This window comes from Sus scrofa, chromosome 3, assembly GCF_054392235.1.
Source record: "Sus scrofa isolate SSC_HxYL_T2T_F1_AM1 chromosome 3, Sscrofa_HxYL_maternal_Yorkshire_Landrace_v2.0, whole genome shotgun sequence".
Lineage (NCBI taxonomy): Eukaryota > Metazoa > Chordata > Mammalia > Artiodactyla > Suidae > Sus > Sus scrofa.
Window position 1 is genome coordinate 33,827,920 of NC_139385.1, and position 12,524 is coordinate 33,840,443.

Consider the following 12,524-nt stretch of genomic DNA (forward strand, 5'->3'; position numbering starts at 1 on the left):
GTGGAAATGAATCCAACTAGGAACCATGAGGTTGCAGGTTTGATCCCTGGCCTCATTCAGTGGGTTAAGGATCCGGCGTTGCCATGAGCCATGGTGTAGGTCACAGATGCAGCTCGGATCCTGCGTTGCTGTGGCTGTGGTATAGGCTGGCAGCTGTAGCTCCAATTTGACCCCTAGCCTGGGAACCTCCATATGCCTTGAGTGTCGCCCTAAAATATTCAAAACCGACAGGCAAAAAGTAACAGAAGCCCAAATGAAGGTCAAAGCATGAGAACAGAGGGGAAAACATAGACTCAAGAGATATTGAAACCTTGACTCTAGGTCTGGGTGACTGATTGGATATTGGGGTACAAGTGTAGTGAAAGAGCTGGAGACTGTGGAAGGAGGTGTGTAAGATCCTTCCTGCCATCCTAAAATCGCCCATCATCTCTTTTGCTGAAGGGGCACAGCAAGTCAGATGGTCCAATCCACAGCAATTCCAGTTCACAGGACAAGAAAGATCAACCTGTGGTCCCAGGTATAGGAGTAGCTGCTCCCCAGTGGACTTCAGAATGAACTCAGCCTCTGTCTGTTGAACTTAGAAGCCTAAGCCTCTAAGCTACCAGATAGTTCCAACTGGAGAAAGTAATCTGAATAACCATGAACAGGGAAATGTGTCATTAAACAGTGATAAAACCATTCAATCAAATGTTATGCAACCACTAAAAATCGCAATTGTTTGGAGTAGGTATTCATAAAGATGGGAATGTAACACAATAATAATAATAGCAAACATGGATTATGCTTATTTTTTCCTGATTGTCTTCCCACACTAATATGAAAGTTCAACAAAGCAGGCATCTTTGTTTTGTTCAATGTTGGGTCCTCAGATCTAGGCCAGTTCCAAGCACAAAATTACCCCAACAGCCAACAGGGTAAAATTCACAATGACTGGCGTCCGATCAAAAATTATTCAGCCTACCCTGGATGGGAGCAAGGGCTGGCCTCCAGCACATCCACCAATTCCCAAAGGTTCTAGATTCCCCAGCAGCTGCTAGGAGGGGCTGGGTGATAAAAACAGGGTGGGACAAACTTTCACCAATGAAAGAAAGGAGGCAGGAGGGAGCTGGCAGGCAAAGGACTTGTCCTTCCCACCTCAGTACAGGCCATTCTGAGATGCAGTCATTCTATAGAACCTCCCCAGAGGTGGCCCATGGGACAGGCTGTGTTTCTGTAAGGCTGTGGCCATTCTGTAATATGCACCACCTGGCATTTCCTTTCTCTCCTTTCCTGCCTCACTTCCCTCCTTCCCTCCTTCCCTCCTTCCTCCTTCCTTGGGCTTTCCAGCCCATAAAGCATCAGTGTATACACTTTCTACTGGACTCTATTGCTAGGTGGAGAGAACTTCTGCCCAAATCTGTGACTCCTGGGGTAACCCTATAAGGGTACTGCTCTGGTTCATTGAGAAACTTACAGGGTTAAAACAACAACCATGGTTGTTATAGCTCACAATTTTGAGGGTCAGGAGTGCAAGCAGGTAGGAAATTAAGCTCCACATGCTATCCACTGGGGGTCCCTCAGTGGAATTCAGCTGACCTCTGGGGTACTCTGAAGGCTCCAAACAGGCTTCAGTGACATGCCGGGTGCCTTGGTGGGGACAGCTGGAAGCTGGGCTCAGCGGGACCCTTTTCCCTCTCTGTGTCATCTCAGGGCCTCCCCACATGTCTCTCCAGCAGGGTCATTGGACTTCTTCCACAGTGGCTCAGGGCTTTAAGACAAGAGTTCCAAGAAGCTAGAAACAGAAACTGCCCAGTTACTTAAAGACTAGGACCAGAACCAGTGTGGGACCATTTCTATGGTGTTCTGTTGGTCAAAGCAGTCACAGGCCAGCCCGGGTTCACAGGAGGGGAGACAGAGCCCAGTTCTCAATGGTGGAATGCCAGAAAGTTCACAGCCATTTTATAAACTCCAGTCATGGACACACAGGTAATCGGGAACCGGGCCAGGTAAAGCCTGAAGCGTTAGGGTAAGAGGGATGCTTTCGTCCTGTCGGCATGACTGTCCACGAGCATATACCACTTTATGCAAGTAAAACATGAGGAGAGAGAGAAGAAGGAGGGGAGGGACAATGTCAGTAAGCTGAATCCTCATCTTCTATGGCACAGAGTCAATAGAAAATGTCTTAAATTGATAAATCAAAAAATAGCTGCATAAGCATCTTATTTGGAGTTACAGAGATAAACACAGAAGACCTGAAAATGGAAACAACATTTCAAGCAGTTGCCTCTGAGAAACAGGACTTGGGGAGGGGAGAGAGGAGAGAAGGGGCCAGGAACTGCCGCTTTCATTAAAGGCCCTTCTGTTCTTTGACTTCTTACTATGTGCACATATTACTTTGATAAAAAATTTAAAAGGGGAGAAAAATAAGGAAAAAAAATGGTGATGGTTATTTTTAAAGCTATGTAATTAAACTTGGAAAAATCTCATTTTGCTAAGTGAAAAAAAAAAGGAGCAGGATACAAAATTTTATTTCTAGAATGGTTGCAAGAATGTTTAATAAAAAAAAGAAATAAAGAAAGCATATGTTTGGAGAAGGGGAGGACTCCAAAGAAATGTACCTACCAAATGATAATGGGTAGGTTTCTTTTCTATGTTCCCCAAATTTGTAGCAATGTGATTCTCCTGCATTCATAATGAAAAGGGAAAAAAAAGCATTACTTTAAATAAAAGAACTGAGCAGTGATTAAATAAAAATGTCAGAAGAGTCTCTAAAGAACTCTTGGCTACTACACAGGAACCTTGTATTAACTCCTGGAATCTCCCAGGCAAGGGCAATGGTTCTATGGAGTGGGGGGCTTTGTCCTTGGACCCTGGCAGACTCTAGCCAGGCCAGCCTGTAGACTTGATTATAAAACTATCCCAGAGAGAATTTAGTCCATGTAGTCTTAATTCAATAGGACAATAACTTTTGTAAGCCTCCAATGTATTCCATTCTGACTCTGGAATGCTCATTTAGTCATTAAGTAAATTTTTATCAAGTATTCCTACGTGCCAGACAAAATGCTAGGGTCTGGAGTTATAGCGATACACGAGACAGGTAAAATCTCCACCCCTTTGGACTGACAGTCTAGTCAGGGGGACAGACAAGTGACCAAGCAATTGCAGTACATCCTAATAGATGTTTGCACTGAGGAGAGTACAAGTGGGAGGAGCCCGTCTGGAGCACATCCTGGAAGAGGCCAAATCTAAGCTCAGACGCAAAGGATGACCAGGGCAGATCAGGCCAAAGGAGGAGAAGTGCTTCCAGCACAGAAAATACAATACGCAAAAGCTCAGAGACAAGAGAGAAGAGGCAAATTCAAGGAATCGGGAGTGACAAGAACAGATGCCCCATGATCAGAAGAGTCAGGCTCCGAGGACAGCTTCCCTGGGAGCTCTGGGGCTTAGCAGCCTGAATTGCAATCCCAGCCCTGCCACTTTCAAGCTGTGTCACCTCAGTCAAGATACTTCATTTCACTGTGCCTCAGTTTCCATATCTAGTGACTTAGTCTGTTCAGGCTGCTGTGTAGCATAGACTGGTGGCTTATAAATAACAAAAATTTATTTCTTACAGTTCTGGAGGTTGGGAAATCCAAGATCAAGACGCCAGCAGATGCAGTATCTGATGAAAGCCCATTTCCTGGCTCATCGACAGCACATCCTAACTCTGTCCTCACATGGTGGAAGGGGATCCTTTTACAAGGGCTCTAACCCCAATAAGAGGGCTCTACTCTCACCTCCCAGAGGCCCCACCTCCTACTACCTCCGTCACCTTAGGGGTTACGATTTCAATCTATAAATTTAGCAGAGGAGACACAAACATTTGGTCTGCAGAATCTATAAAATAGAATAGAAGTGAAACTTACCTCATAAGAGTTCATCAAGGATAAGGATGGACCTTGAAGGTATTAATGCTAACGGAAATGGGTCAGGCAGAGAAAGACAAATATTGCCTGGTCTCACTTTCGTGTGGAATCTAACAAACCCAAACCAAAACCAGAAACAAATAAAGCTCATAGACACAGAGAACAGACTGATGGTCACCAGAGGAGATGGGTAAAATGAGTGAAGATGGTCAAAAGGTACAAACTCCCAGTTATAAGATAAATGTCATAGGGATGTAAGGCACAGTGGAGTGACTGTAGTGATTAATACTGAATTGCATCTTTGGGAGTTGACGTCATGGCTCAGTGGTTAATGAACCCAATTAGTATCCATGAGATCCCTGGCCTCGCTCAGTGGGTTAAGGATCTGGTGTTGCCATGAACTGTGGTGTAGGTTGCAGACACGGCTCAGATCCTACATTGCTGTAGCTCTGGCGTAGGCCAACAGCTACACCTCTGATCGGACCCCTAGCCTGGGAACCTCCATAAGCCGCAGGTGCGGTCCTTAAAGCCAAAAAGCCAAATAAAATAAAATAAATACTATATTGCATCTTTGAAAGTTGCTAAGAGAGTGTATCTTAAAAGTCCACATCACAAGAAAAAATATTTCATATCTGTGTAGGATGATAGATGTTAACTAGACTCACTATGGTGACCATTTTACAATGTATACAGATCTTGAATTGCTATGTTATATGTCAATTACACCTCAATAAAAAATAAAAATAAGTAAAAATTTTTGAAAAGTTCTGAAGATTAAATGAGATATTGGGAGTTTCCACTGTAGCTCAGCAGTAATGAACATGACTAGTATCCATGAGGATGCGGGTTCAATCCCTGGCCTCGCTCAGTGGGTTAAGGATCCAGCATTGCTGTGAGCTATGGTATAGGTCACAGATGAGTCTCATATCTGGTATTGCTATGTCTGTGGCACAGGCCAGCAGCTGCAGCTCCTATTGGACCCCTAGCCTGGGAACTTCCATATGCCATGAGTTCGGTCCTAAAAAAAATAAAAAAAAAAATTAAAAAAAAAAAGATTAAATGAGATATTGAGTGACCATTAATTGCTGTTGTTTCACAAATGCCAGTAATAATAACAGCTTGTTGAGCTCTCAATTTGGGCAAAGCTAGTGCTGCGCATATTATGCCAGTAATATAAATGCTGCTATTTCATTTACTCCTCACACCAATGCTCAGAGATAGGTTTTATCAGCATTCCCATTTTATAGATGAGGAAAACTGAGGTACAGAAAGGTTACATAATGTTATGGCTGCTCCTGGAGCCTTGCCCAGATTCCCTTTACCAGCCAACCCATCCATCCCTCAGCCTTTGAGAGTCTGTCCCTACTGGCTTATACTGACACTTTCTGCAAAGAATTCTCCTTGGCTGACAGAAGCTATCACACCAGGGGAGTTATACCATCACCCACCCCTACCCCACTCCATCCCATTTTGGGACCACCAGTGACTAACTTATATGGAGGGCTGGGGGAGGAGGAGGGGGTAGAAATTCCAGTCCTCTTGCCTCAAGGCAGAGCCAGGTCTACAATACAGTTTACACTCCAGAGCTCCCTATAGGGTCAGGCCAAGGCTGGACTTGACCCGAGACCCCATCGTTGCTGAGTGTCTTAGTCAGCTCAGGTTGCTATAACAAAGTACTGTAGACTGCGTGGCTGAAACAATAGATTTGCATTTCCCACAGTTCTGGAGGCTGGAAAGTCCAAGATCCAAGAACCAGCAGACTCGTGTCTGGTTCATAAATGGCTGTCTTCTAGCCATATCCTCACGTGGAGGAAGGGACAAAAGAGCTGTCTGGGGCCTCTTTTATTAGAGCACTAATCCCAATATGAGGGCTCCACCCTCATGACCTCGTCCCAAAATCACACCTCCTAATAACCATCTTGAGGGTAAAACTCAACATTCCAAGGTGGCAGGGAAGGACATAACATTCAGGCTGCCGCCATGAGCTCTTTCTCTTTCGCCATCTTCCTCTCATGTCCCTTCCCCCAGGGCCCTCCCACAATAAGCCACACCCACCCAAATCCGTGTTTCGGGCTTCTAAGGAGCCCAACCTGTCACACAACTCACAGAGATTCAAACTGGGGCAATTCCAAGGCAAAGACAAAGGCCCGGGCAGAACCATGGCACTTCTACAGGACCGAATCATGGGATCAGGGAACAGCTGGGATGCCAACCCCACGCCAGGCACGGAGCCCCACTGGGGAGACAAAGGTGAGCCAGACAAGCAGCAGACCTAGAGGGGCTAATCCAAAGGAGAAGGCAATAGATGGGGAGGCAGCATATCCCTGCACACCCGCTGTATTCTGGTAGGCGCTGGACGCTAATAAGGGCAGAACTTGAGCTTTGGAATCAGACCGGGTCCCATCCTTGCAAAGTGAATAGCCTCAGTTTCTTTGCCAGTATCGTGGGGAGTGTCAGGCTCACTGCACAAGGTGATTAAATAACTAGTGTGTGTGAAGTGCCCAGTACAATATCTGGCATATCAAGGTACCTGGTTTGTGTCCAAGCCTCTCTCCTTTGAGGTCGCCTCGTCCATGAATGGGACCCTTCTCTTTTACCAAAATCAAAGAACATCTACAAAAGTGAAACAGCTCCATACCGCCCCCCACAACCTCTACCTTAATAGTTTCTAAGTTATTCAATGCAAGAGACTTAGCCCAGCTAAAATTATTCAAAATCGACCTTGAGATCAGGAACAAATTGGCTACAGCAGTCAGCGATTGGCAAATGCAATCTAAGTGCCCCAGGCAGCATTAGAGCCTTCCACGCTGACAAGAAGAGTCAATGTGCATCTTGGAAAATTCTGAAAAAAAAAAAAATTAAAGGTCACCACATTTGTAGGCAGAATGGATTTTCTTGAGACCATTACAAACAGACTGCCTAAACTGCAAAGATTCGAAGCTTGACAGCTCCCGGAGGAGTGCTGGTGAAAAGAATCCCACTCCCTCACTCCCCAGCTCACAAACTCCCTACTCCTATCTGTGGGCATCTGAAGGTTCCCCCATAACCCATTCTCTCACTGAAATTTCACAATCAGCCTGTGATGCCCTGACAAACTGGGAGTACTGGATTGGGGCCCACCCTGTGCTCCAAGGGTCTCACCTGGCCGGGAAGCCAAGGAAGCATTAAATCAATCAGTCCAGACAGTTCTATAGGGAGAGAGTTTTGAGCAAAGCAGGGAGACCAAACCCTAAGGCCAAGTCTAGAAGGAAAGAGTGAGCTCATAATTGGGGAAAGACACCAGGTCAGAGGAATATAGGCTGGGAACCAGCAGGGGACAGGCTGGGAATTGAATAGCATTAGAATACTGTCTTGTCTGTTTTCATTGCAAGAATTGTATTAATATTAATTACTAATAATGATTGGGTACCTTCTAGAGCCAGGCACTGCCCTAAGATTTTAAGTAGATGCCTCCTACTGCTTAATTCTCCCAGCGCTCTGTGCCATTGGTGCTTGTTCCAACCCCATTTCACAGAATAGGAAACAGAGGCTCAGAGAGGCTTCTCAAAATCAACCAGGTCATCATGACAAGCCAGCAAATCTGGCTGAAGGGCTCAACACCCAGTCCATATTCATGTTGCTTTATTACATGTGGGAGCTTGAGTGGGTGTTAGCTTAACTCAAATAAACAGCAAAAGTTAATTCTGAACAGAATTTAGTCATTTGTATCCCATTTTTCAAACAAGGAAATTAAATGCCCAGTAAAAGCAAGGAGCGTAATAGAGCTCTTCGTGGAAGCTGGGTTCATGGGAGCAAAAAAAACATCCAGACACATTCATATATAATGAAAATACAATGTGCTGGTGTGTGCTATTGTTCAGCAAATATTTACTCCTCCCCAATCCCTCCACCATGGGAGGAATCTAATTCCCTGCCCCATTAAAGTTGGGCTTGCTTTGGCCAGTGCAACATGGGCAGAAGTGACAGAGGACCAGTTTCCAGCTTAGGCCTTAAAAAGCATCAATTATTTTTGTTCCTCCTTCAGAAGCTGCCAACTTTCACCAGGAAACCTTCCTCTCCAGCTTGGGCCTCAGAAGAAAATGTAGCGATCAGACCTGAATGCAACCTACAGCCTAAAGCAGATTCTCCCCAGCCAAACCACAGACCTATCCAGAAGAAATAAATGCTTATTTGTATAACCCACTGAGTTTCTGTGGTTGCTTGTTACACAGCTATAGGTGACTGATACATTTACACATGTTTATGTATACATATTACACATGTATGTATTATGTAGAATAAATATCTGTGTATGTGACATGGAGATATAAATGTGTAAATACTGAAAGTAAACCTCCACATATGGGCACTAGTATAGAACAATGGTGTAGCATGTGGAGAAAGAATTAACTTTGCATTCTTGCTCCATGTTTGGGGGGAGTTATTTGGCCTCTCTGAGTATAGTTTCTCCTTTGTTACTTGGGGATAAAAATTGTGCCTATCTCCTAGAATTATTATGAGATTTAAATGAAATAATGTATACAACAGGATTAGCATAGAGCCTAACACATACTTATCACTCATTTATTCATTCAACAGGTATTGAGTAATGACATTTGCCAGGCCCTTTTCAAGGTTTTTGGAACACAGTTCCTAGCTATGGAAAGAAGACAAAGTAAAGCAGGGTAAGGAGAACCAGTGGCCTGGGAAAAGGAGTGAAGCATTCTGTGGGAAATGCTCTCTGCATGATGCCTGGCACAGAATAAGTGCTCAGTAAACAGCAGCCACTTCTATTCTGGGAATGATTGGCATGCAAGAACGTGGTACTCCGCTGCAGACAAGAAGAAAATCAGCCTGTCAACTTCCCAGCAGACTCCTGTCCTTGGAAGCCTCAGTAAACCACAGCACCACATCAAGGACCCTCACTGGGTGGACGCAGCCTCAGGCGCTTTTGAAGCTGACACACAAATCCTGCAGTGCAAGCCAGACTCATATAGCAGGGCTGAGAACAGACAGGCCAGCTGCTGCTGGGAGGCTGGAGCTCCACTTCCCCATGAAAGACGAAGGTTCCTGGGGCCTGAGCCATACTTCAGATCCACTGATCACATCAAACACATGCTGCTGGGGGCAGGGAGCCAGTGAGGTGTTCAAGCTGGAGGGAGAGGTCTGGCGATGGTGACCCTTTGTGTAGGTGTTGGGGAGCAAGGAATGCTTCAGGGATCCTAGGTGAGGGAGAAAACACATGCCTTTGCAAACACACTTAATGTGCTGCCCTTGAGACCACCTCCTGTTTTTCGGCCCTAATTGGCATATTTTCCCATCTCTCCAAAACAGCCCTGGGAGACGACGTTACATAGCTATAAAAGCGTGGTCTTAGGAGTACGGCCATCTGGGTTTACATCCTCACTCTGTCACTCACCAGCTGCCTCCTTGGGCTTGCCACTTAACCCAAGGAGCTACCCACTCCCAGTGTTGAGGATCAAATGAGATAACTTTATGATGCCCATGTGTAAACACCTCAAAAACACAGCACCTGGTACAAGGTAACTACTCATAACTGTGGCTCCCATCATGGACTCATTTTGCAATGAAGTCACTGAAGCCCAGAGAGGTTAAGCAACGGGAACTCTGACCTTTCCATCAAACAGTGGAATTTTTTTTTCTCTACCACCCTATCCCTACTGATATAGTTCTAAAATGAACCTCGAAATCCTCTAAGGATGAATTCTGATCTACCTGGAAACTTGCTGATTTAAGGGCCTAACAGATCAATGTTTTTAGGACAGGAGTAAAGTTGGCCTTAACCACTATGTGAACTTGGGACAGGAGTTTTGGTCCTTCCATCAGTAGTGATCAGCACATGGCATGAACCCAAAAGACTGATTATTGTGATCAGGTCTCAAGCTCAGAAGCCTACAGAACCTGGATGGTACTAAGGTGGCCATCCATCCCAGCTTGAGCACCAAGAGCCTCATATCCTGGGACTCCACTCAGCGCTGGGCAAACTGGGACAGCTGGTCACCCTTGGCTGTAGCATAACTGAGTGAAGGCGTTCCATCTCTGTTTGGGTTACTTCTGAAAATCCATCATGTACCGTGGGTAGGAGCAGGGGCTCTGGAGCCAGCCTCACTTGGTTTATATCCTACCTCCATGGCTCACCAGTTATGGGACCTTGCAAGGAATTCCAAACCTCTCCATGCCTGTTTCCTCACCTTAAAAATGGAGCGAGGAGAGCAACCAAACTATAGGGCATGGCTTCTCATCACTCACTATTGGTATGTTTGACCTCATCATTCTCTGCTGTGGGGCGTCCTGTGCATTATAGACTGTTTAGAAGCATCCTTGACCCCTACATACTAGATGCCTGTAGCACCATCCCCACCAAGGCATGGCATTCAAAAATGTCTCTTGGAGTTCTCTTGTGGTGCAGCAGGTTAAGGATCTGCTGTTGTTTACTACTGTGGCACAGGTTCACTGCTATGGCATGGGTTTGATCCTTAGCCTGGGAACTTCCTCATGCTGTTGGTACAGCAGAAAAAAAAAAAATGTCTCCTGGGGTGGGGGAAAATTGTTCCCAGTTGAGAACCACCAGTCCGGTGTTATAAGGGTAAGTGAGGTGATACACATATCAGATTCTTTGTATTCTTTGGGTCAGATTCTTTGGAGAGTCTCTTTCTATAGGAACAAACAGACTAAAGCCTCAGTGATAAAGCAGGAAGAGGGCAAGCCAAGAGATGAGCAAGCAGGACCTGGGACAGGCCAAAGGCTGCACAGCCAAGTGAGTGAGACAAACCCTGGGGATGGAACCTAGCCTGGCCAGCATCCCTCTCATGTGAGCCTGAGCTTACATTCCATGCCAGATGCAAAAGGTTGAGCGAATTACTCCTCAGTTGCTAGCATTGTGCCCTCACAGAGAACAAAATCCTCTCTCACTATATATATTCCCTTTCTCTTGAATGTATTCATATCCTTGTAAAGTGCACCTGTTCATCTAATGTTGAGTGCTTACTGTATGCCAGGTATACAGTGGTGAAAAAATAAACAAACATAGACATCTGCCCTTATGGAGTTTTAAATATATTATGCTTGCTTGTGTGTAGTGCATTTTTAACCAATAAAAAAAGTCATGCTATATAACTGAGTCTGCTCCTTATGTTTTTCCCTCAGCACTTTCTAAGATCTATCCACAGTGCAGTGTATACATCAGATCTATTCTTTAACTGTAACATGGTAGTGTTCCACAGTGTACATCTACTGTGTTTCATTTATATCTTCCCCTTCTGGCGGGTACCTCAATTGCTTCCAACTCCCCACCACAAAGCCACCTCCTTGAACATTCATTTGTAAAACTTTCTCTGGGGTGTCAATCCAGGAGCAGACAGTGCCACTCTCTTGGGATAATACCACTCATATGTTACCATGCACGTGATTCACCCAGGGATCTTGTTAAAAGGCAGATTTGGACTCAGGGGTTCTCGAATGAGATATGCGAACTTAAAGTTCTTTCAAGCTCCTAAGAGATGGTGATGGGGTTGGTCCACGGAGGTTACGCAGACATCATATGCTTTAGTGCCAGATCCTCCCCTAGAACTGCTGCACCAATCAACACTGCAAGGACTTGCTTTTAAAATGGGCCAAACCCCCATCATTAATAAATCCACAAATAACAAGTGCTGGAGGGGCTGTGGAGAAAAGGGAACCCTCCTGCACTGCTGGTGGGAATGTAAACTGGTACAGCCACTATGGAGAACAGTTTGGAGATACCTTAGAAATCTATACATAGAACTTCCATATGACCCTGCAATCCCACTCTTGGGCATCTATCCGGACAAAGCTCTACTTAAAAGAGACACTTGCACCCGCATGTTCATTGCAGCCCTATTCACAATAGCCAGGACATGGAAACAATCCAAATGTCCATCGACAGAGGATTGGATTCGGAAGATGTGGTATATATACACAATGGAATACTACTCAGCCATAAAAAAGGATGACATAATGCCATTTGCAGCAACATGGATGGAACTAGAGAATCTCATACTGAGTGAAATGAGCCAGAAAGACAAAGACAAATACCATATGATATCACTTATAACTGGAATCTAATATCCAGCACAAATGAACATCTCCTCAGAAAAGAAAATCATGGACTTGGAGAAGAGACTTGTGGCTGCCTGATGGGAGGGGGAGGGAGTGGGAGGGATCGGGAGCTTGGGCTTATCAGACACAACCTAGAATAGATTTACAAGGAGATCCTGCTGAATAGCATTGAGAACTATGTCTAGATACTCATGTCGCAACAGAAGAAAGGGTGGGGGAAAAAACTGTAACTGCAATGTATACATCTAAGGATGACCTGACCCCCTTGCTGTACAGTGGGAAAATAAAAAAAAATAAAAATAAAAATAAAAAAATAAATAAATAAAATAAAATAAAATGGGCCAAACCCCACTGGACTCACTGGCATGGTGCAGACAAGGGGCTCAGCCAACAGCCTGGCCATTACCCAAAAGCACTGCGTCCCACCACCCACTGATGTATACACAACCATTTTGCTATAAGCTACCCTTCATCACTATGCACACCCAAAATCAAAGCCCCTAAATTCTGGAGTGAAGTGACCCAGTGAGCATCTAGCACAACCCCCTGGCTTTACAAAGA

At 45.0% G+C, this 12,524-nt stretch overlaps 1 protein-coding gene and 1 long non-coding RNA gene across 6 annotated transcripts in view; one reads left to right on the forward strand and one right to left on the reverse strand.

Annotated features, from left to right (window-relative positions):
* LOC110259922 (uncharacterized) overlaps window positions 1-12,524 on the reverse strand; it is a 666,350-nt gene that overhangs the window by 570,144 nt on the left and 83,682 nt on the right. The window lies entirely within an intron of this gene.
* Window positions 5,968-10,997, forward strand: LOC146404519 (uncharacterized). The gene is made up of 2 exons (XR_014840705.1): window positions 5,968-6,134; window positions 8,463-10,997. It is a non-coding gene; the product is annotated as an uncharacterized LOC146404519 (long non-coding RNA).